The 25,695-nt window shown below is 45.7% G+C and overlaps 1 protein-coding gene across 1 annotated transcript in view; it reads right to left on the bottom strand.

Moving 5' to 3' along the window:
* Nucleotides 1–25,695, bottom strand: part of MCOLN2 (mucolipin TRP cation channel 2) — a 1,022,745-nt gene that overhangs the window by 349,218 nt on the left and 647,832 nt on the right. The window lies entirely within an intron of this gene.

Below are 25,695 nucleotides of genomic sequence, written 5' to 3'. Positions count from 1 at the left end.
ACAACTTGTATGGTCTTTGTGCAAGGTTTCTTGGACAATCCTTTGTTGATCAACAAGATCAGACTATGGCCATAACATGATTCAGTCAAAAGACGTCAGATTTTAAGCCATTTCATTTTTTGACAAATTGATATTGGGTGCCTTATTTTAATAAAAAACGTTGTAGAGTAAAAACATGCATGATAAATACAAAGAAAAGAAAATACCATTTGATGGTTCTGTGACTTGAGGTTGAGTAACAGAATTTACATAATTTCAATAAAGTCAGTCTTTTCACATTCCCAATTTAGTAGCCAGGATCCTCGTATCTGTTTGGAAAGTGTGATCCTATTCTGTTTAACAGATTTCTTCCAGATGATAAAAGGTTTACCATGCCTCTGAATCCACTGCTGTGACAGTGGGGGTTGAGAGTCAATCCAGATACTGGCAACACAAAGTCAAGCTATTGCTAAAAATACAAACACCCTTGTTCACCATTCCACTTCCTGCACATCCCATGACAGTAGAACATTCGTCACCCACCATTTGATTTTTATTCCATAGACTTTTCAAAGACCAAACAAATTTCTTTCCAGAATATAAAGAAATGTTAGCAGGTTACGGGTAAGCGTATTGTTGGCTTTACCATGGCCACCACTTTCACATGCTGTCTTGTGCTGTTGGCAATGTCCCCTCCCCTGTAAACTGTGTGCATGGGTGCTTGTCCAGCTTTCCTTTGGTTACTGCGTAGAAGAGTTTTTTTATAAGCGCACACAGACAATTCCCACCTTCTCAAGAATAAGGCACTAGCCACAGCAGTTACCCGACATTTGCATTTTCTCTTAATAAAGCTAAATGACACAAACTAGTCTCAATATTGTAGTCTAGCCTAGCCTATTTAAATAACTGCACTATGCGAGCATGACCGTAAAACCCTGCAAAAACAGATGATTCCCTCAAGCAGTTAAAACATTGAATGTGAAAATCTGGCTCCATGAACAAAATATACTAAAATATGCCTACGTAGATTAACCAAATAGCACTCACTCCCCGCCCATGACTCCTATACTGAACTCTCCTACATTTAAACATTATGATTCTAACTTCCACCACAGGCCGCATTGAGCTATAACCCGACATCCTTGAATCTGCCTTTCTTGGTGCTGCAAGAGGTCACCAGAGTTGTACCTTGCCCTTTAATGTGAATAAAGTTCTAGAACCAGAACGTCTGTCATTCATGTTGCATTAGCAAGTATCACCCCCACTATATAACCCAACTGTCTTCGAATACTGACAAAGTAAGCTGGCTACTTGGACATGTAACCTCAGCCTATGCTCCCTATTCTTTGTACCTATGTCACACAGGCGCTTTGAAGTGGTAACCCTTGCATGTTAACGCTTTCTAAAACTGAAATAAATATTAATTTGCCTGCTATATTTTTTTAATAGGCAAATGCCATGCTGTGTGGAAAGCACCATGGCAATATCCTTTACTTTGCCTAGAAGGCATTATGGGTATTGAATATGCCTGGCACTATTCATACATAGCATTATGACAACTGATACTCAGACAACTACACAGTCTGCCCCCTTTCCAAGTAGTCATTGTTCCATTGGGCATAGACCTTAAATTAGATGGTAACCCTCGGCTATCCAAAAATGGTTTTACTAAGCACTTGTATAATTCTACCCAACAATATTAGTTTGGGATGTTAAAACCTCTTGTATACGCTGCAAAATAATTGTGGATGCAGACTTGTGTGACATTTTCTTAAGTTGCCCATAACATGGGGAAGTTTTAAATAGGTTAGCTTGCAAAGTAATGCGGGTATGCAAACATGCCAGTGAGTCTTTCTGCTACAATCCCTCACTTTTTACAGAGCCCTGTCTATTATTTGCGGCTAGCACAGGCGTCGAGTTATGTGAGGGAAGAGGGGTGAGGAGAACACTCCTTTTAACAGTTTTAGCACTCCTTTAAACATTTTGCCAGTACAGTACAGTGAAGGAAATATGGTATTTGTTTGCATTAAAAGATTGCAAACTCTAGCAACAGTTTAGGAAACTGTTCCTTCTGTTTTTTTCTACGCTCAACTGCTGAGGCTTTTCAATGTAATCAGATGTTCTGTATTTTAGCCCCCAGTTACAGGTGAAGGCATTGCATCCGTTGTACCTCTCAGCATTATTGCTATTAACCTAGACGGCACATCTATATGATTTTCTCCAAAGGGGCTCCCTTCAAAACCTCAGTGAGGCTCTTGTTGAATTTTTTAAAGGCTGGGGAAAGGAAGGCAGAGCAAAACTGTAGGCTGTATTGTGTGCCCAGTCATTTAATTTCCCATGTAAGAGTCCTTAGCAGGGATCAGATAAGATTTGACTCCCTACTTGGAATCAAATGATTTTTCATGGCGAAAAAAAAAAGGAATTCACTTTGCCAATGTTGATGCATTTTTCTAATTAAAAGAAGTTCTTTAACATTAAAGTTTCTCTTGAAATTGGGCCATATTAGTATTAGCTTTCGTTTCTATGCCACTGCTCTACTGGTCACTTGTTCGAAAATATCAGTGGAGCTTCTTGAGTAGAAGTGGGGATAGTGTCCTACGTGCTCAGTGTTTTTCATTTTTTGTTAGTCTTAGTGCTTTTTTCAGGGCTATGTGTCACCCATATTTTCCTCTTTTTTATGGAGTAATATTGGGTGTTCTTTTTGCCTCCTACCTGTAACGCTGGTAAGTGATGTCACTTCTCTGTTCACAGGACAATATAATGTTGATGGTACGCAGAGGCACAAGAATTCTGATTATCGCACTCTGAGGTGCAGATATTCTGTTGGAATGATCATCCTGACGTACATTATGAGGGATATTCTCCTGGCCCCTGAATTACTTCTCTAAGGCGACACATTAACTCTTCTGGAACATTCTTTTTACTTGCTATTATTACATCAGGCAAATAATGTATGTCTGATTTTATTCCCCCATCCACATTAGGTATGATAATCGGTATTTGTGTTGTATTATACACAGGAGTGTTTTCCACATTATACACGTTATGAAAGGTCAACAAAAGAATAGCCACAGCTAGACCTATTGTTTCTACCAAGCAAACAGTGCCTTATTTGACCGCACACATTTTTTGTTCTGCATAGGAGTACTTTTGCTAGGTACTGTGGCAGATATTGAAGTCTTGTACTTGTGGTAAGATGCAACTTCCGAACTCTCTTCAGAGATCATAGCTCACTAACTATGCATGCTCACGAAGTGGCTTACCTTATTAGTCAGTTGCGCACATATAAAATAATGTGTGCCGAAATCCAACCATTTCCGAACTTAGAGAAAACTATTAGAGGGAACACTGACCAAGACCTGTGTAATCATCATCATTATTGCTGCTTTGGACAGGTAAAATACAGATGCTGGATGCATACGATGTTGTGAAGGTTGATGAACTTTATGAAAAGAGGAGTTTAAGAATACCAAACTGTAAATCAATTGAAAAGGCTGTGAAAGGGCCAGAAAAGCAGTAAAGCTGAAAGTGAATGAGAAACCTGTGAGCAGGGTGCAAGTTCCCAGCAGGAGAGTGAACTGGGAATTTGCCATTACATTGTTTTGAATATTAATGAAAAGCATTTTGAATACCAAAGGAAAATGATAATGAGTGAATGCAACATGCATGGAAAGAAGAGGAAAATGTTCCCTGATACAAATGAACTGTGAATTGGATAAACTGAAGAATGCAAGCATTATAATGTAAAATGATGAAGTGTTGAAGTTGAGAAAAAGCAAGCATTGGCTAACGCCACAAGGAAAAGAGGAATTGTACGGTTCCATGTGATTCTAGCGAAAACTATTTGTCTGATACCACTGCTGAGATGAAGCTGTGGTGGTGCAACTGTGAAAAAGAAGTCATTCTGGTGTGTCGGTTGCGTGACCTGCAATGGGTGGACCATGTGATCCAACAACTCCACCTAGAGCGAAAACACCCCACTCAGGAGAAGCCACTTTATAAGCTTATGGTTGAATAGTTGAACTTTATGATTTTGATGAAAGAGCCAAGAGCCTGAAAGAGCCAAGATCCTGTTAGCTGGGATGAATCCCAAGGTGTTGTGTTGTTGGGAAAATAGTGAGACTTAAAAGCTCGGGAAGCTTTTGATTAATATTGCACTATTTGAAAAACTGGGTAAGCGGGATCCCCATTCCGACCAGAGCTAGAAGAAGCTCTGAACTTTTGTTTGACCACTTATTCATTTGAAGCTGACATCCCTACACAGGTTGAACAAATAGATGCAGGAGCAAGTATAGGTTTTGAATGCAGACACATTTACTTTGGACTTCCTGACACAGACTATGCTTACTTTTAGTTAGGTAAGGAAATCCCATTTTAGCATAGGGCAAGGTAGGCCTTATCCCCACCTCATTGTGATTTTAATAAAAGTTTATAACAAAGTTTACTCCGTTGTCTACCTCCTGATGCCTTCACAGTGCGTAAGCCTTCTGCTAAGCTGAGGCTTAGTCTTTCTTTCTCTTCAACTCCCTTTCTCTCTCTTTCTTGCTCTCCTCTCTTTTTCTCTCTCTCTCGTTCTCTCCTTAATTTATTTCTTTCATGACCGGATAGGTTAAGACAGAGGAAAGAGTTTATTTTTTTAAGACGTCCTTACGAGCACCTGTTTATTGTTTTCTAACATAGGGAATTCATGGTAGGAATAGGGCCTACAGTAGGTTTACTTTAAGTTGTCTATCTTGTTCAAACATGCCTCGTGACCGTCTCCTATTTCTGGCTTTCCACAAAGCATGCAATATCAAAGTGAAGTATATACCGGGAAGGAACAATGTAGAGGTGGATTGTCTTTTTAGATTACCGTTAGGTGGCTTGAGCAATCCTAGGGACTCTGGTGGGTTGGATAGATAATGCAGAACAAATAAGTACAAAGATTGCGTGGTTGGAAGAATCTGCCATTTGCAGGGAAGAATTGAGAGAGGAAGAAGAAAGAAGTGGTGTTAACTAAAGTGAGAGAATACTGTGTGAAGGGTTGTCAGCCACAACAATTCTGAGGAGAATTAATCTCTTTGTGGAAGGTGTCAGAAGAAACTAGTGTGCAGAGAATGTGAGAGGAGAGGAGAATTATTAATTCCTCATTTATAGTTAAGAATAACATTAATAAAAAATGGCTCATGAGGGCCATCTGGCCATTAATGGAACCAGAATTAAATGAAGAGCAGATTTTTGGTTTTCGGGAATGGACGTGCAGTAGAAAATAAGGTGAAGGTGTGTGCCCATATGTCGGGGAAGTGACAAGTATGTGGTAACAAGGGCGAGTCCAATGATACCCGTCGATTTTCCTGCGGGAGTCTAGAGCAATAGATATTACCATTTCAATCGTTACAGGAAGATGTCAAATACTAGTTTGTATGTTGGACTACTATGCTAGGTGGCCGATAGACTATGATATGATATGATAAGGCATTTGTAATGCGCCTATACACAAGTGTTTCAAGGCGCGACGAGGCAGGGGGGAAACAAGAGGAGACAGACAACGATCTTACTAGGCCAGGTGTCATTCAGATCGCACAAGTGCAAGGGTAGAGGGGAAGGGAAAAGTGCATGGGGAAAGGGAGGGGGGAAAGTGCAGTACAGGGTTATTAGCATACAGCATACAGGATAAATAACAAGGGCCAGCTGGTGGCAAGTGCGAGGTAAGTGCAGACAAGTGCTGGGAGGGGGGGCTGTATGGATACAGACACAGTCCCGTAGTGCAGGGGTTGCCGTGGAGGCAGTGCAGGGGAGAGTGGCTGGGACGAGAACGGTGAATGGCCCAGTTGCATATTCAATGCAGTTTCAGTAGCATTAGCAGGAGAGAGGGGGAAGAGAAAGCGGAGGCAAAGAGGAAGGTTTTGAGGTGGTTCTCCTCAAGTTTCAGGGAGGCAGGAAGGCTGTTCCAGAGGGAGGCCCCTGCAGTGGAAAGAGATCTGCCCCCAACTCGTCGTTTGGAGAAGCGGCTGACCCTGAGGGAGTTGGGAGGCGGATGAGCGACGAGCTTGAGAAGGAATATATTTAGGAAGAGAGAGTTGAAGGTATTTGTGGACAATGCAGAGGGTTTTGAACTTGATCCTCGCAGTCACTGGGAGCCAGTGTAGTGATTTCAGTCCTGGAGAGATACGGTCCCTGGGCTTGAGGCCAAGGACAAGTCTTGCAGTCCTGTTCTGGATGAGTTGCAAAGGGCGGAGAGTAGAGGCGGGCAGATTTAGATAGAGGCTGTTACAGTAGTCCAGCTTAGAGAGAACCAGGGCTCTAGAGACAGTGAGCTTCTGGGGGAAGGATAGGAAAGGAAGGATACCTCTGAGAAGGTGTAGCTGGTAGTGTGACTTCTTAGATACGTCGGATATGTGAGGAGAGAAGGAGAGTGTGGAGTCAAAGATGACCAAGGTTTTTTGCCTTGCAGGTAGGAGCAGGAAGAGGGCCCAGAGAGGCCGGCCAGAGAGCAGCAAAAGAGAAGTGCCTACGGGCAGTATAATTTGTTTTTTGAAAGAAAATGTTTGCAAGCCAGGCATACCTATATATTTAGTTTCTGATAATGGTGTACAATTTAAGTCATTCGAGGAGTGGATTTAACTGAAAACAATATTAAACCCTAATATACATATTTGTACCATCCACCATCTAATGGGATGATAGAAAGATTCAAGCGGAGATTGAAGGAGTTGGTGGAACCATGCATAGGGAATAACTGGGACTTCAAGAATCAGCTGCTCAAATATCTTTTACTTGTACCGCATGACACCCTGTGATGAATCTGATGAGATCATCACTCATATCCTGGAGGCAGCCTCACATGTGGCCAGGGGACGGCAGCCGCTGCTTGATCCTGACCCAGGGGGTGGCTATTTGAGCGAGGATCACATGAGGGGAGGGCCCAGCATCAGATGGGTCACTGGGAAATTTGATAAAGAAAGTGAAGGAAAGTAACATGCTGGTCATGCTCGATTTGTCAGCAGCCTTTGATACAGTGGATTTTGGCATACTTCAGACCAGACTTTCTTCCTTGGCACAAATGTCTGATTTAGCCATGGTTGACATCTTTGTCTAATCATGTGCAACAGGTTAAGGCAGGCCCATTCTTGTCCGAATCCCTGCCCATTAGTTGTGGAGTTCCACAGGGCTCGTCCCAGTCCCCAATGCTGTTCAATTTATACATACGTCCACTACTTAACATATTTGCTCAATTCAACCTGCGTTATCACTTGTATGCGGATGACACACAAATATATGTAAGACTAACACAGTCGGAGGCAATTGCGTGCATATTAAAATGTGCCAGAGAAAATTGAAATCTTTGAAAAATTGAAAATTGAAATCTGGATGCAGGACAACAAACTCCAACTAAACCCTAATAAAACGGAACTGAGCAATGAGTTGGACTCAATACCCTGCCCAACCCTGTTTGGACTGGCTGCTGACTATACTCGGACAGTAAAGAATCTCTGGGCTATCTGACAAATCTAGTATGAGTTTCAATCTACAGGTAAAACAGATAATTAAGACTTGTTACTATCAGATGAAGGTTCTTAAACCAATACTCCCGCTCATTTCTGAGAAGGACCATCCCATGGTGGTGGGCTCTCTCACAAACACCAAATTGGACTACTGCAATTCTTTGTTGGTTGGGTTACCTAAAAACCAACTTCAACGGCTTCAGATTACAGAGAACTCTGCAGTACAACTGATTCTCATTGTCTCAGAAAAACGCGATATCAAGATTTCAGAGGAGCCTTCACTGGCTCCCAGTGCAGGAGCGAAAACAGTTTAAATTGCTATGCCTGGTTTTTAAATGTATTCATGGTCTCGCCCCTGCTTATCTAACATCTAAAATTGTAAACTATAAACCTTCCCGTGCACTCCGCTCGATGGACAAATGCCTGTTAACTCCATCCTCTAGAACTACTACTTGGGGTGATGGATGATTTTCTGTGGCAGGCCCTCGAGCCTGGAATTCTTTGTGATACATCTTCATCAAATAAATTCTCTAACCATCTTCCATAAACATTTGAGAACCTATCTGTTTGCGTAGTGTTCTGATTTATTTGGCATTTTTAAGTTATTGGTGTTATATTAACCATCTGCACCTAGATGCAGTTCACTGCCAGTTTCTCTGAGATATGCGCACTGCAAATGGAAAAATAAAAATTGAAAGTGGGTTGGACACCCAGTTAAAAGCGATACAGAATATTAGAACTGTGCGAATACAAGAAATACAGGAATAAACAGAACCTGGCAGGAGAGTATATCAGGTGTCATGCAAGTTTAGGACCTGCACCAAAATTGAATAAAGTAGATATATGAGAGAACATGGCAGGAGAGTATACCAGGTGTTTAGCGAATCTGGGACCCGTACCCAAGTTATGGTACATTGAAAAGAGAACCCCAAGGAAGAGTCATGCCCTTAGGATTTTCAATTACCTTGATTGTGGAAAGGATTTGGGGAAGTGAGTTATTTCCCCAGGGAGTGGATTGTAACACCAAGAGGAGGGGGTCATCCTTTTGTTACAGTGGAGAGAAACCTGGGGAAGGGAGCCATTCCCAGGAACTGTGAACAGTATCCATTTGGAACTTGTGCTGGATTATACCTTTTTGTTGGACTTGAACATGTGTGGACCTTTCAAACTAGAGACAATACCCTTAACACCCTAGGAGTTAAATTTAGAATGTAAGGGCTAGGAAAGGATTTCGGACACAGGACAGTTTTGCTTTGGTCATCCTGACAGGACAGACCCTTAGTTTTGGTTGGGGTAGGGAAATACATCCTAGATTATGGACAGTGAAGCATTTTCCAACCCCTTTATTATTTAATAAAAGTCTATAACCAATACGATGAGCCCTCTGTGTCCGAGTCTCATTCCTGGTTCCTCACAACCCCATAGCACGACCGAGGTTACTCCATTTGAACTCATGCAATGTTGGTTACCATGCACTTCTTTATGTCTGAGATGCGGGAGGAAGGAACGAAAGGGAGTTCAAGTGGGATGATGCAACAAAGGTAGAGCTTGAAATAACATTGAGACACAAAAAGTCACCAAAAGGAGTAATTACTTACCGGTAATGTTCTTTCTATGTACTCTTCTCCCGCAGATTCCTCATCTTGATAGATATTCCCATCCATCTGCTGCTCAGAAAATGATGACAGGGGGCGTAGCGTGGCTCAGCGTCTTCTCTTGACTTCATGCCTCCACCGTGCCACACCTCGACTCTGGACATGACGTTGGCCGTACATATATCACATCACTATGCTCTGCAAGGGATAAAGAGTAAGACCCGGACACAGTAATCTGGTTCAAGATGACTTATAACTTATTTTAAAAAATACAAGTGGGTTGGGGGAAAATCCTATCCCTAATCTTAAGAGGGGTATCCCTGCCTCAACCAAACTACAGAACGTCTGCATCAGGATGTCCTGTGTCCAAAACCCCTAATCTGACACTTAAACTCTAAACTGAATATAATGTGCACAAGGGGATTTCTATAGACTGCATTCGTAGTTAAAAAAATATAAAGTTTAAGGTGCTCCATTCCATCAGGTTTCTTCTTATCCTTCTGTGTCTTATCCAGTGCCTCCGGATAAAGTTTCACTATTCAACAAAAGTGAGGCTCCTTCCCCGTGTTTCTCTTAACTTTTAAGGCTTCCCTTTACAAGTTCCACAAGAACAACTTCTCCCCTGAGTTTCTCAATCTTTCTTTAGAACTTTGTGCTTTTTAAAGAAAAATACCTCCTTTTCCCTTGTATTTCCTCAACTTTCAATACTTCAAGTATTCACAATCTTAATTTAAATGAATCTTTCCATGAGTTTCATTTACACATATGGTGCTCGTTATTTCACAATTTCAAGGGGGTTGGCCTTCTCCTGCGTCTCCCTTTAACTACACAATTCCTTTTGATTGTTCTGGTTCATCACAGACTATATTTTTCACTCATTTTCTGAGGGTATAGATCTACCCTTCTACGTGGATTGCTCCTCTCAGTGTCCCTGGTGTATTATTCTGACCAGGACCTTCTGGTAGTTTTAACAAAGTCACTTTATCATGGTTCCAGTGTAATCCTCAATATTTGACTTCACAATTTGGTTGTGTGGGGTTTTTTCCCTTGTCTTAAACTTTCACAAAATTCCTCTTAATTGTTCCAGTTCTTCACACTCTATCTTCCACTTGTTTTATGGGGTTATTGCTCTACCTTTCTCCAATAATCGCTCCTCTTTATGTCCCTGGTGTACGCTCCTACTAGGGTATTTACTCCTTTCTCACCGATTCCAAAAATGGGTACAATTCTTCCTTTTTATGTATTGGTTTGACATTTTTCCTTACCTGAGGTTTACTTCCTTTCCCACTCCTGGTTTACTCTCCGGCCAGGATGTCGCACTGCTTCGCAATGTTCACTACTCCTAGTTTCCTCCCATGCCAGGATATCACACGGTTTCACAAAGTTCACTTCTCCCTAGGAGTGGGGGCCGAGTTTGAGCCCCAGACTCCTATTTGCCTGGATCATTGACCTAAAAGGGCTATTCCATTCTCCAACTACTTTCTTGCTTAGCCACAAAACAATATTTTCCAAACATTGGGGTCACATACCCTCTCATTACAGTTAGTTTCTGCTTTTACTTCTTCCTTGAGGTAGCTCCCTTTTCCAGCACTGTCCGCACTCACACCAATTCCTGTTTTGAAACGTTGGGTCACTGACCCTTTTATAATAATTCTTGCATCCGCATCAACGTCTTCAAAGGTGTTAATTAGCACAACACAACATTCATCTATACGCGCTCCGGTAACCCTTTTGCTTTCTCTGGGTTTACCGGGCAGCTTCAGTGTTCCTTGTGGCTTCCCTTCTCCCTCATCTTTTTTCTCCGGTGCTCAGCCGCTGCAGGGAAGAATCCAACGGAATTCTGAATTGAAAAAGCCCCAATCTTATTTTGTGGAAGATGCAGTAAACAATACTGTAGGACAAAGCCCTACAGTACCACAATGTAACATCTTTAAACACAAAGCGTCACCAACCTTTTGAAAGTCATCCCACAAGAAAAGGGATATACGAGAGGGAGGACCAGAATTCTTTCATAAATAATGGGGTAGGTTAGGAAGGCGATGAGGAATCGGAGGGAGAAGGACCCATACAAAGAACATTACTGGTAAGCAATTTCTCTTTCAATGGATTGCATTCACCTGCAGATTCCTTATTAGAGTACTCGCAAAGCAGTACAGCACTTGGAGGCAGGATGAAAGTCTAAACCAGAAAGTTTTGAAACATTGCTCTTACAAACCGGGCATCAGCTACACAGGCAACATCCAGGTGCTAGTGCTTTGTGACTGTGTGAAGTGAGGACCAAGTTGCTGCTTGGCAGATCACCCTCACTGAAAATCCACCTTGCAGAGCAGAGATGGTTGTCGTGCTCCTACTGGAGTGAGCCCCGATTCCTGAAGGCAGATCATTATCTACCTTTTCATAGCAGTCAGCGATGCAGAGGACTATCAAGTGGGAAATTGTCTATTTAGTAACATCAGCTCCTTTCCTCAACTGCAAGAAGGCAACAAAAAACAGATCGTCTCACGAAAAATCCACTGTCCTGGCCTCTCAGTGCCCTCTTTGGGTCAAGCCTGTGTAGCCTCTCCTCTTCCTAGGTTAGGGTGAGGTGGAGGATAAAACACTGGCAATTCAATTGTGAGATGTGAAATTCCAATACCACCGTAGGTTCGAATTGGACAGACTTTCAGCAAGACTTTTTTCCCTGGAGAATTGCAAAAACGGTGACTTGCAGGAAAAAGCCTGAAGCTCGCTTAAACGTCTAGCTGATGTAATGGCCACCCATTCAGGTCCCAAGCAGGAATGAAAAATTGCATTGACGGAAGCCTATTTACAAAGCTTTCAGAAATTAGGCAAATCACAGGATCAAAAAGAAAAAACCTGGATCCAGTGACCTCTTAACCAGGGACAAAGCCGCCAAACAGCCTTTGACCGTGCCCATTTGTAGGTCCAAAGAGGCCAATCAAAGACGAACTTCCAAAACCGTGTTAGTGGGACTCCATATGGAGTCTGCATCACAACCCCTAAGCCACGCCTCACATCTTCACTACCTGCATGTGTAAAAGGACCTAGTGGAAGGCCTACTTGCAGCCAGTAACACCTCAAGCACATATTCAGAGAGGTCCCAGTCATCATACCTCAGCCTCTCAAGGCAGCACGCATGGAGATTGAGGGATTCCAGTTTTGGGTGTACCACCCGACCTTCCAACTGGTATAGGAGTACCAGCATCCGAGGAAGACGGAAAGGTGGGCAGACTGCAATTTCCGTATTGTCCGGGTACCAGGTTCTCCTCACCCATTCCGGGGCAATCAACAATCAAGATCATGGTGGTCTGGAACCTCCTCAACCTCCTGAGAACCCACAGGATGACCAGTATCGGGGAAATGAGTAATGGACGTCGAAGTTTAACTCTACCAGGATTGCATCTCCCAATGCCCCCTTGGAGGGAATTCCCACGAGCAGAAATTCTTGCATTTTGTATTGGCCCTCGTGGCGCACAGATCCACCAATGGGTTACTCACTGGGCAAGGAGTTTCTCAATAAACGCTGGGTAAACCTCGCACTCATGTGAGACCCTGCTCTGCTTGCTCAGAGTGTTAGGGGTGGGCCCCCTGGTCCCGCCGAGCCACTCTGGGAGCTCGCAGGCACAAGTCCGTGGAAGGCCCAACTCCTTCCCTTTGCTCAATCAAGAGCGCCAGGTCCACACAAGAGGCAAGGAATTACTGCGGATTATTATAGCCAAAGCACCACAGGAATATGGAAGAACGTCCACGCATCGCTCAACGGACCCTGTCCCGCAGGCTAGTTTTGATGGCATCTGACATCACAATTGGCGTCACTCTTGGGTACCGTCTCAAAAACCTATATTTACTTGGGATAGGCTGTTGAGTAGTAGGTCCCATATAGAAACTTATGGAGGTGGTGTGTGATTGGACAATGTAGTGTCAGGTGATACGCTTGGCCATCCCCAAAATGTTGCTACACTAATTTTGTTACAATGAGCAAGCCTCATGATTGGTCGGTGACCACCACTGTCCACCCATAGGGTCTGTGTTTGTGATTGGGTGAGCTGTGAGCCCCCAAGCCTGGGACAAACTCTGTTCCCAGCCTGCGGAACACCCGTGAATAGTGCCTTGTGCAATTATGTATCTGCAAGGTGCAACTATGTGTCGGCATCATGGCGGTGTGTAGCCCATTGCTGCAATGAGTGCGTTCCGGTTCCCAACGTAGAATTGTAACGTGACTGTAACAAGTTTGTTGCAGATATTGTCTGGAAGGCAGAACAGGTTACTCTTCTCAGGCCCCAATCTTGGCAGCCCCTCAGCTCGGCCAGATCACGTGCTGGAGGACCACGTCTTGAGCCCAGGACCTTCGAATTATTCTGTAGTTCGTCAGAGAGCTCACCTCTCCTGCAGCCGGTGTTACTCAGGTTCAGAGTGAGGAATGTCACTTGCAACATTGCAACCTTGCCGGCGGCTTCGCTCCCACCAAAGTAGTTCAGATTGCACATAATTCTGGGAGGCTTGGAGTCCCCTGCCTAAGCCAATCGCGGCCTGCTAAGCCGTAGCCTAGCTTCCACTGTACACGTCTTCGTTTGGTTTGGTTTGGTTTGATTTATTATTTATAATGCGCATCATACCCGGGGGTAACAGGGCGCAGCAGTTACAAGTATATGCAAAGCTTGGTTACACAAAACTATACAGGATACATACAAGTAAAAATGATGTACAAAGAGAGCATATTTACAAACATGGTGTGCAGTAGGAGAGTATATGGACACAGGGATATATATACAAAATAGAGTCTAGAGAAGCGTTAATTACAGTTGTTGTTGTCATGGCAGTAGGCAGGTGGTTAGGAGTGCTGGTTGTTGGATTTTAGCCATATGATGGTGTTGGCTCTAAACTTGTGGTACGTTGTGGTCTATTCTTAGGCTGGGAGGCAGGGTGTTTAATAATTTGGACGCTTTCACCGGGAAGCTATTGCCTCCAATTGTGGACCATTTGAAACTAGGTATAACAAGACGATCTTTATTGACAAGTCTTACTGGTCTAGTTGAAGTTTGCTTGTGAAATCTCTCAGCCAGGTGGATGGGTGCGGCATTGTTGGGGGATTTGTATGTCAGCAATAAGGTTTTTAGGATGACTTTGTCGTGGGTTGGGAGCCAGTTATTCTGTCGGCTAGTCTTGGAAATATGGTCTCTTCTGGAAATGCCTAGAGCTGTTCTGTAGGTTAGTGCGTTATGGATGTGGGGTCTCTTGAGTGCTACTGCCACACCATGGGGTTATTTGCATATGAGCGTCTGCAAGCATTTACACAAACTATTCTTGCTTCTTGTGTTACTGCGGTGCTGTAGCAGGCCTAATGGAAAAATAATAAACGTGCAGACAGTATGTATGTCACTGACCTCTAACTACAGAGCTGTATACCTGTGTTCTTTGTGTAGTTGAATGTGTGTGTGTGTCCAGTGTGTGCGGATAGCATGTGTGTTTCATGTCTAATGTAGCTAAGTAGGCATGGTGTCTCTAACGACAAGTGGCTTGGTTTCTTAGTGCTTAGTCGAGTCTGTCCATGTAACCATCTCCAGCTCTGTCTTGAGTCTCCTCGTTCACTCTGGGTAAGATTTGCAGTACTGCTGGACTGTAGGGTCTGCTGGGAGGGTATCTCTTGTGATAATTATCCATCGTGGGAGCAGTGGGAATGGATGCAAGTTCACGTGACCGACTGACCTATTGTTGCAGATTCTTCTTCCTGTTGAAGGGTCTTCCGGGACAGAGGGCACGTGCTGATTCTCCCTCCTCAGTCACCCCTCTGGTCGACTTGTCGACCACACCACCATTATTTCCTCCCTCGTCTATCAAACACCACACTTTTGTTATTCCCACTAGGTGTCCATAGTAATTGACATGATCTTCAAGTGCCCAGTACATGTAGACGCAACCTGCTTCAGGCTTGCACTATACCCACTTCCCAATGTAATTCTTTGGGTAGCGGGCATTTTCTACCTTCATTCCAAGCAGGAATACATCAGATGCTGCCATCTGTTGTCTTAGCCTCTCTTTTTCCTTGATCATGTCATTCATTTGCTCCCCCGTTTCTAGTTCCATAAGTAGTTGTATTCCTACTGCTTCTTCTGCTGTCTTCTGACATCTTACAATGCACATATTTATTCCGAGCAGAGATGCTGTTCCCAATATCAGTCCTCCAGTCAGTACCTTTAGGCTGCCAGCCAGGAAGGCATCCATGGCCAGAGTGAGGCAAACCAGCTTTTGTCCTTTCCCGTCCCTCTTGCTTCTACTACCATCTTTGCATGCATGTGGGTCAACTGGGCGACTGCATCTGATGTGTTCAGTTATCTTCATCGTTGACAGGGTTGAACGTGCAGCAAGAACTTCCTATTTTTGCACAAACTCCTCCTTCCATCGCTGTGAGGATGCCTAGGGCATATCTGTTCTGTAGTGCCACAAACCTTATTGGTCTGAGATCTTTTATTGTGTTGAACCTATTCACTGTTCAATCGATGGTGACCATAACTTCCCAGCGGGTAATTTGCAGCCATTTAGCATTGGCATACACTTGTACTCCAGGAAATAGGGATGCAAAGCTAGTTGCCAGTAATTCTTAATCATGGGTAATGTCTTCATATAACTGTGCTCATATGGAAAGGTCGCCTTGGACATCCATCTTAAGGTGGCTGTCTTCCCTTGAATCTTCCCCGAGTTTGAAACAGGACTAGGCACATAAGGCATTGTGCTATTGCTGCGGGCATTTCTGTTGCTACGAAGGTCTTAGAGGCGCTGATTTCATAGGGGATCAATGAGCAGACAAACAGCTCTCATCAGTTGTGTCCCTCCCAATTTTGGACATGCGTTTGTACCAAATGTTGTTGGTTATGTGCGCAGTGTCTGCAAGATATGTTTATACCCCTTTCATGTCTGTGGCAACATTGCGCTTACCTTTTCAGCAGTATCGCCTGTACTACCTGGCACTGCAGTCCGTGCAGCTTGGGTTAGGGAGTTAGTTTGGGATACAGCTGAGACATGTCAAGCATGAAAGAGCTGCCAGAAAGCAGTTGCTAATAGTCCAGTAGAAAGCAGTAAACACACAATAAACAGTACTATTTTTATTATTTTCATCATTGTTACTTACACTGCTGATGCAGCTGATGAGATGGATAAAGATGCCCGCCTGAAAATCGCGATTAAAGGCGTTATTATTAGTACTTGTATGTTCAAGCTCTGCGTACTAAATAATTATGTGGCCATGCAAAATCCTCCGTATGCAGGGATGTCGGAGTATGGGTAAGACTGGGTATGCTGGTCATTGGTTAATGCAATGTTGGTCTTGTGGACTTTTGCAGATGCGCGTTGTGGTGGGCTGATGGTTTATAAAGTTTTATATCGTGCAGGCGATTCCAAGCTGACTTGTCCTGTAGCTTTACCGTCCTGTCCATCAAGGCCCCCACAAGGTGCGTTCCAACGTCTGACAAAATTTCGTAGGAGTACCCTATCCCTATCACCTACTTGAATAGGTGCTTCTTTCTGTGTGTCTGTGTTGCTGGTGTCCTCTTGTGCATCGTCTTCTTGCTTTGCCTTGGTCTGTTGTATCACGTGAGAGATGAAAGAAATGCTAGGAAGAAGTGAAGTTACCTAATCATATAATTCTTGTCCCAACACCTCTGCTGTGTTTTGGCAATCCCTCAGAGCCCTTGTGGGTGGAGCTAATGGGAGGTGCATTCTGTGTCCTGTCACCACCTCATGGGATGTTAAATGTTGGTCGGACCCTGGCTTATTTTGTAATTCGAACAAGGGCATATGTAGTCAGAGCCAATTCTTCCTTGTGCTCTGCTGAGTTTTTGAAATACACTCCTTCAGGAGACCATTGAGGCGTTCACACAGCCCATTTGCTTGAGGGTGGTACACACAGGCAAGTTTGTGTTTTATTCCTAGCAGGGTGGTAATGGGTTGGAACAGTTCATTGCAAAAGTGAGGCCCGTTGTCAGCGCGCTGGACCTCACAAATGCCCCATCTTGGGAATACTTCTCAGACTAGGAATTTTGCTGCTCTAAGGGCGTCGGCATGGGATCATGGCCCAGCCTCTACCCACCTGGAGAAAGGACAGACTACCACAATCATGTAGCAGTATCCTTGATATACCTGGATCATATCCACGCAGTCAACATGGAGGTGCAGGACCAGGCCTAGGGGGTCTGGGTATAGTTCCTGTTATTAATCTCAGTGTGGGGCCAGCAGTAACTTGCTGGCACATCAAGCAATTACTAATAAAGTTTGCCACATGGCCATTTAGGTTGGGGCAGAACCATGATTCTCCAATGCGTGCTGCATTCACCTCTCTCTCCCCGTATGCGCGGGGTAGTGTAGTTGCTGTAATGCTGTTTTCAATAGCGCAAGTGGCATGATCACTTTCCCAGTGTTTTCGTCTGTGCTCTTTTCAGGGCTATGTGTCACCCATCTTTGGATATTATCTGCCCAATATATAATACTTCCTTTTGGCAGTACTGAAGTTTAGCTTTGTCTACTTTGTACCCATTGTCTGCCAACACTGTAAGTATGTGTAGTGAGTCGTTCCTGCACTCTCTCTCGGTTTCACTACAAATGAGTATGTCATCTACATACTATAGTACTGTGCGGTCTGTTTGGACATTTTCTAGGTCCATCTGTATTACCCTGTTGAAAATAGATGGTGACTCTACGTACCATTGTGCCAACCTAGTATGTTTCCACATCTGGTTGCGGTACATAAAACTGGTCAAATCTTGAGTGTCTGGGTGCAATGGTATTGAGAAAAACGTGTTTTTGAGATCTATAACAGTGAAGTATGTGGCTGTTACGCTCACCTGATCTCTGCAGGGGCATTGGGGCACGGTTGGGGCCCTCCCTGGAGTTGGCTCCCCTGGATCCGGTTCTACCCTCAGCTGCTGTAGGGTGGACTGCTCTGGTCGCTCGCAAAGCCCTTGGGAGAAGGTGAGAGGCAGTGAAAATGTGGCGGTTGGATTGTGGTCCCCCTCGAACTCCTCTTGCCAGAATGAGAGAAGTATGCGTTTCCCCATAAACTCTCACCTGTTTAGTAAAGCTGAGCTCTCCGTCCTGCTTCCCTTCAGCAGGGGTGCTGTAGATAGACCTAGTTACTTCACTGGTCCGTATACGTGATGGCCCAAACCAGCTGCGACCAATCCCCTTTTTGGGGTAAGTGTTCGTAATAATAATTATTGTTCGTAAGTTTTTGCAATGTCTTTTCCCACGGTTCTGGCTCGTAATTCTAATAATGTCTTTCCTTTACCCAATAGATGTTAACATGGCCCCGCAGAGTCGCAGTGTTGGGAACGAGCCTGCACGGTGCCAGAAAGAGGAAGGAGTGACCCCACTGGCAAGTAAGTTGGGTTTTTAGGTAAAACGCAAGGCTTGGGTATTGCGCGGGCAAGCGTTAAATGTTTATGCAGTTTCTAACCTTGTGCGTTCCTTTTCTCTTGCAGGGGTAATCTGGCGTTGACTGGTGGAGAGCGGCGGTCCGAAAACCTGTCAGTGGCTGGTAGATGGAAGATCCCTGAAGATCCTGGACGAGAAGATGACTCCTGCGTAGGCGCACTCAGACAGGTGAGGACGAGACGAGCTGCAGGCGATGGAGGCGATGGATTTGAAGAACAGGTAATGTGCGCACTGCGTTGAGAGAGATGGTATGGCTGGATTCAGATGAGATGCGTGCTGTGCTGTGAGCAATGGTATGGCTGGATTCGGGTAAGGTGCGCGCGTTACAGATGATGTCCAGGCCCAGCGTGCAGAGCTGGAAGCAGGTAAGAGCTGCAGACGGCGGTGAGCTTAACGCGAAGCCTCTACATGCGGGTGGGGCTGGCTTAAATAGTCTGGCTCCAGCCACTCCCCTTTAGCCCCGCCTTGTGGCCCCACCTCAACACTCCCATAGTCTCCTGTACGTGCCTGCCAATGTCTTCTAATGGCCACGCCCAGCCTGAGTGCACGTGCCTTGGATTCAAAGTGTGCAGAGCACACTTTCTTATGAGCATGGCGCCAAAGGCGCCAGGACAGAGTCCATTTGCACCCTTTAGAGGATGAAAGTGTTGGCCCTGGGTTGGTGGCCACACAGGATCGTTGCAGGGTTTGCTGCTACAGCATATTCTGCTTGTACAATGTGTTAAGTGGGCGTAGATCTTGAATAAAACACCATGACCCCACATCCGCCTTGCACACACGGTACACTGCCTTGTTGCATGGAGATTCTGATGGTACCAGGATGCCTCTTGGAACGAGGGTGCCAATTGTCTCAGAATTGCTCTCATCTGCCTCTTTCGTCAGGGGGCATTGCACCAGGTTTCAGTGTTATTTTCACTCCCCCTATACTTTATGTACCCCACATCATAGGGACTTGTGGTCCATAAGTCGGTGGGTACCTTGGCCAGGTCCTTCTCCAAAAATGGGGGTGGCGTTTCCAGTGCCATTGCCATTTTCTGTGCTGCTTACCTGTATGTAATATGCACACACTCATTTCTAACATCATTTCCGTCTCCCCTCTGACCTCGGAAAACAGCTCCTCATCTGTCACCTGAGTCAATCTGCATCCTTCTGCCGCTGCAATTATTGCCCTCCAGGCTTTCCCTTGATCATCTACTGCATGTACTGCGATCCACTCTTGTCGCACCACAATCCCTTCAATGTCTATAGGTACTGCTGTTCTTTCTTCCTCATCGGATAGTGTTTCAGGTCTGAATAGGTACTCGCCTGGTCTTCTCCATACCTTTCCTGCAATCCCTGACAACCGTGCAAGGGCTTTGTCTGCTCCGTACTGGAACAGTTTGTGGTCTGCTGGCTCTCCCTTCTGCACTGTTTTCCCACAATACACCTGGACACGTTTTACAGTGCGCATGTGTATTCCTGGCGTTGAGCATATTATGCCTCTGTCCATGAATGAGATGTTCATGTTGAGTCTGCTCGTTATGTCTCGACCTAATATATTTACAGGTGCGTGCTTGGTGTAAAGTAAGGGTAGGGTTAGGTCATGCTCCCCAATAGATAAGGAGATGTTATCAGTAAATGGAACCACCTCTCGAGCCCTAGAGAATCCTTGTGTGTGCATGGCATCACCTGACAACGCAAAAGTCCCTTGCCGAATGCATGACCTAGTCGCCCCAATGTCAACAAGAAAGGAAAAAGTGTTGTCACCAATCGTCACTCTTATGCTAGGTTCTTCCGCAGGATTAGGTGTGACCGACAGGATGGTACACAGCAAGTTCATCTGTGGGCTGTCCTATTGGGGAAATCGGGATAATCTGTTCCCTGTGTAGGGGTTGTTTCCTACTATAGTGACCCCTCCCATTTTCTGTATTGGTACCATTGATGTTATATCCATGGGCTCTGGTGAGTGGGCATGTACTTGTGCTAGCTGCTGGGCTGGTGCTGCCACCTGAGGCACCATCTGGGGTGGTGCTGTGGTTGGAGGTGCTCGTGGTGGTTGTACCTGTGGGGGTAGCTGTGTCTGCTGCTGAATTTTTTGCATCTGTCCATGTTGCTGTATATCTGGGACGTAGTAGTCATTGTGCCCTCCCTGATACCCCTGTTCTCCCCACCCTGCTGGCGCCCCACTATTCTGGCATGCTCGGGAAATGTGCCCTAGGTGTGTACAGGACCAGCACTGTGGTGGCTCTCTTGGCCTGCCATGGGAATCCTCCTCCTCCCCCACCTGGTCCCTGTACCATTTGCTGTGTGTAAACCCGAAACCCTCCTGCATATTGGTGCGAGAATGGCCGAAACCCCCGTCCTCTCTGAAAACCTCCCCTTCCTCCCCTTCCGCTGAAGCTCTGTGGGTAGGCGCCTCTCCCCATGGATCCCCCACTCATGGGTGGTTCTTATGTTGGCAGGGTGCTGTATGGCTGTTGTGGTTGGAGCCGAGGTTGTGGTTGAGGCATCTGTTAGTGCCTGGGGGCGGGGGCTCTTCTTAGTGCTCCCTCTAATACATACTCGGACCTTTTTTTCTGTACTAACTTCGCTTCATCTGCCTTCCTCTCTCCTGTCTTCTTTCATCTTTTGTTGCCACAACCTACAATGATGCACTATGGTGGCTTGTATTTCTGGCCAGACCTTGGCCTCCATTCCAACTAATTTCTTCAAGTTTTTCTGTACTGGCTCTGGAAACCTTACACCAAGATTTGATAGAATATTGCTATAGTTTTGTCCCACACCTCTCGAGTTTCGAGGCGCCAAAGTTGTTGAATCTCCTGAATGTAATGAACAGAATCCTCATCGTCACGCATCTTGCATGACCGTGATGGCCCCTACGACTGGTGTGTCCGGAAATTGCGTCCACAGTGCCTGCCATAGTTCTGTCCTACAATTTGCAAATGGTGCCCCGTTGTGTGTTGTGTTCTGAATGGTCACTCCAGGGAACCCCGCCCTCTTCCAGATATCATAAGCTGCGTCAGCCAGTATGGAAAACAGCAGTCCTTTTACATCACCCACTGCTAGCCAGTTTCCTGCCGTCAACTTCTCCATTTCATAAATCCACTTCTCAGCTCCGCCACTTCACGTACTGTGGTCTTGTCCCTCCCCTCTCCAATAGCCGTATCTGTGAATATGTAGCCCTCTCTTCCGGTGTTCGTCTATACTGCCTTGCCCGAATGGGTCCCCTCTCATCTTCAATTTCTTCACCTATGTCTACGGGCTCTATTGCGTGTGTCTGCTGTGTAATGTGAGCCCCTACCAGATGCCCTCTGGAACAAGAATGTCCCCTTGATTGCGTGATCGTTCACCCATCTCTCCTGCGCCCAGGGAGGTCCCCGATTCTGCTGCTGTAAAGTGCCTGAGGGGCTCCCTCCTCTGGTGTCTTGTGTAGGTATTTCGTGTTGTCTGCCCCTCTGTTAATGCGTCCTACACTCCCAAGGGTTCCCTGCATTAGTCCTCGTGAGATAGAGCTTGTTAGGCCCTTCCCTCTCCTTGTCACTATGGTCATCATTGTCAGATTCGTCATCTAGGTTGCCACAGAAACTAGTTGAAAAGTTAAATTTTCGTGTTACTACGCTAGGGTTGTGTGGTACATTAAGATCAATGTCTTAATTTACATATGTCTTCCTCATCCCACACTACCAAGCGTGCCGTGCTGTGTCCGCTTGGCCCTCCATTGTACTCACCTGTATTTACCTCTTCCCCTTGTTGGTCTTCTTAGTTTAGTTTAGTTTCTTTATTTGAACCGCACACCAAGCCCTCGGGTAACTGGGTGCTTAAAGCTTATACAGAGGTTCCAGAATTGTCAAAACAACAAAATAACAGTACAGAAACACAACAGCGATAAGTGCAGGTCGACCAAGGTTACATGGTGGTCGTGCATGGAAAACAATGCAGCAAACACAAACAGAGTTAGGTGAGGAGCTATAATTGAGCTGGGTCAGAAGCCGATCCTTCAAAGTGCTTCCTGAAAAGATAACGCTTTACTTTCACTCTGAAGAGCCATAATGCAGGTTCGGTACTGAGGCTAAGAGGAAGTGCGTTCCACAGTTTGGCCTCTAGTACTGTGAAGCTCATTCCCCCTGCTCTTTTTAATAGAAATCTTGGAATAGCTAAGCAATAGGAGTAGATGGCTCTGGTAGGTCTTGTATGTTGGCGTAGGTTGACTTTATCGGCTAGGTATTTGGGGGCGGCGTTTGAAAAGCACTTGTGGGTGATGACCAGGGTGCGGAGGGCTATTCTGTCACGAACCGGGAGCCAGTGGGCCTCCTGTCTGAAGCTAGAGATGTGCGCGGATCTTGGAATACTTAGGGTGGATCTTAAGGCATTATTTTGTAGGACCTGGAGTCCGTTGAGGTTCCTTTCAGACGTGCCTAGATGGAGGGTGTTGCAGTAATCCATTTTGGATAGCACTAGTGCCCTGGATAGTGCGATGCAACTACTAGGTGACAGGAATTGCTTGCGGGCGTTAATTAGTTTGTGTAGTCCGTGGAGGAAGCAGTTGCGTTCACCTGCTTCTTGAGGGATAGTGGGGAGTCCAGGTAAACCCCCAAGGTTTTAATCTCTTTGGCTACTTCGATTGGATTTCCATCAATGCAGATGGAGTCGTATCTGGGGTCTAATTTGTTCAGGTGGGATTGGGGTCCGACGATCAGGAGCTCCGTTTGCTCGTCGTTTAGGCAAAGGTAATCTGCCATCCATGCCTGGATTTCCAGGTAAATCTCATTGATTCTTTTACAATCATCTTCATAGCAACCTGAGAGACTGATGAGAACCTGGGTGTCATCAGCGTAATTTCTGTATGTGACACCCAGTTTGACGAGACGGTCCAAAAGGAGCTTGGTGAAAATGTTGTAAAGTGTTGGCAAGACGCAAGAGCCTTGTGGAACGCCACAATGGATGGGAATTGGGTCTGCTGAGGCAGAGGGTGCAAAAACCCTGGTGGTGCGGTTAGACCAGAAGGATTGAATCCATGAGGCGGCATTGCTGGAGAAGGCAGCTGCTGTTTACAGGTGATCAGTAAGGATCTTGTGGTCGACAAGATCGAAAGCTGCTGATAGGTCTAGCAGCAGAAGCATAGCAAGCTTACCCTTGTCCTTTGACTCATCCATTTGGATTTTTGGATCCAGGAGGGTGGGTTTCTGTTCCGTGTCTGGGCCTGAAGACTGATTGTCTAGGGCCAAGTAAGTTGTGGATCTCAAGGTGATTCTGGATTTGTTGGTAGGACACGGTCTAGGATCTTGAGGATGTAAGGAACTGTGGTGATGGGCCTATAGCTTGTGGTGGTGTTGGAATCTAGGTTGGGTTTTTCAAGAGGTTGTTGGGTACGGTGTTGGATTCGAAGGAGGAATTGATTAGTGCCGAAATGAAAGGGGCCAGCTTCTTTGCACCTTCCTGTATGTTTGCCGCTGGGCAAAGATCACCCTGACATTTGGAGGGTTTGAGACATTGGATGATTTTTTCTACTTCGTTCGCTGTGACCGGGGAGAAGGAGAAGAGTTGGCAGCTTGGGGGTGTAGCTGGAGGGGGTGTGGGGGGGTCGAGGTGGGGATGGAGTTCTTGGCCAGGCTACTCTTTTTGTTCAATTTTGACTTGGAGCATAGCGATTTTTTCTGCTAGGGCTTTCTGTATGTTTGCAAACCAGACTGCATCTTTAGAGCAAGTTTCCGAAGGTGGTGCTGGGGTCTCTAGTTCTCGAAGGATACTGAAGAGTTCTTTTGTCTTAGATTTGGCGCTGAGGATGCAGTTGTCATAGGTTTCTTTTTTGGCGCTAAGGATGGCCGATTTGTAAGATGCTGCTGCAGCGGAGAATAGGGCCTTGTTAGAAGGGTTGGGAGATTTTCTCCAGTGCCTTACTGCCGCTCTTTGCATTCCAAATGATTCTTAGTTCCGGTGTGAACCATTTGAGGTAGGCAGGTGGTTTGGCTTTGGCTAGTTTGATGGGGGCGATGCTGTTTACCGCGGCCTAGAGGGTGTTGTTGTAAAGATCCACAAGCTTAGTTGGGTCCAGGTCCTTGAAGGAGGTTGGGTCGAGGACATTCTGGCTCAAGTGTCAGATTATGGAGCGTTAGGTTCCGGTTATTCCTGATTAGAATTTGTGAGATGGTGAGAGGGATGGGGAGGGTAGGAGCCTTTCCTTGGATGGTAAAGGATATGAAATGATGGTCTGACCATGCACTAGGGGGGTTTTGGAAGATGGTTGTAGAGCAATTGAGGTCTGTCAGCCAGTCCAGAATACTGCCTTTGTTGTGGGTTGGGGAAGTCACACAATGGTTAAAGCCAAGTTGGGAGATGGTGTTTTCCAAGGATGAGGCATTGGGGTCGGTAAGAACTAGGTTAAAGTCCCCAAGCATGATTATTTGTGAGCCAGGTTTTGTGTTATTGGTTAGTTGATCAGAGATATGTTCCTCAAAGGAGGATATATGACCTGGGGGTCGGTAGGTGAGGTGGACGAGTATGGTTTGGGTTGCTGAGAGAGAGAGCTTAACTGAGAGACGCTCTGTTGATGTTAGGCTGGCCGTGGGCATGGCTCTAAGGTCGAGGGATGTTTTAGCGATGAAGGCGATACCGCCTCCTTTGCTGTCCTCCCTGTCTTTCCTAATCATTGAGTAACCCTCTGGGATGGCTAATGATAGTGGTGGACCTGCCACCTGCAGCCATGTCTCAGTGATTGCCAGGAAGTGGAGGTCATTTCTCAAGATTAGACCTGCAATGTCTAAGGCGAAGGGCGACCAGGGATCGGGCATTGATGAGTACACCTCTAATGGTGCGAGGGGGTGTGCTGGTGAGTGCATGCTTGGGCAGGCAAGGTAGCTGCGTCTCTGATAAGGAATCCTCTGTAGGGGGATCCGGGAGCCGAGTATGCGGTTCCTTGCTTCCACTGGGCATGGGGCCCAGGGGGCAGGTGGGGCTGCAAAGCGGTTGATCCATTCAATGGGGCTGATGGGGGAGCTCAGTACGTGATTTATTTTACAGTTAAGGCCGATAGAGGGCTCAGTGTGTGTCAGGTTGCATATGCAGGTTGTTTGGCAGCGGGAGTGAGTTGAGGAGGGAGAGAAGAACAAGTTACTTTCTTACCTGGTAACGTTCTTTCGATGGGATGGTCCGACGACGTATTCCATATCTATGACAGGTAATCACCACAGCTGTGCTGCTTCGGAAACTTTTTTCGGCGTCTGCGTCCTGCGTCATAG

This window comes from Ambystoma mexicanum, chromosome 1q (genome assembly GCF_040938575.1).
Source record: "Ambystoma mexicanum isolate Mex_15411 chromosome 1q, UKY_AmexF1_1, whole genome shotgun sequence".
Lineage (NCBI taxonomy): Eukaryota > Metazoa > Chordata > Amphibia > Caudata > Ambystomatidae > Ambystoma > Ambystoma mexicanum.
The sequence above is the reverse complement of the archived record's forward strand: the minus strand, read 5'-3'. Positions and strand labels throughout refer to the sequence as shown.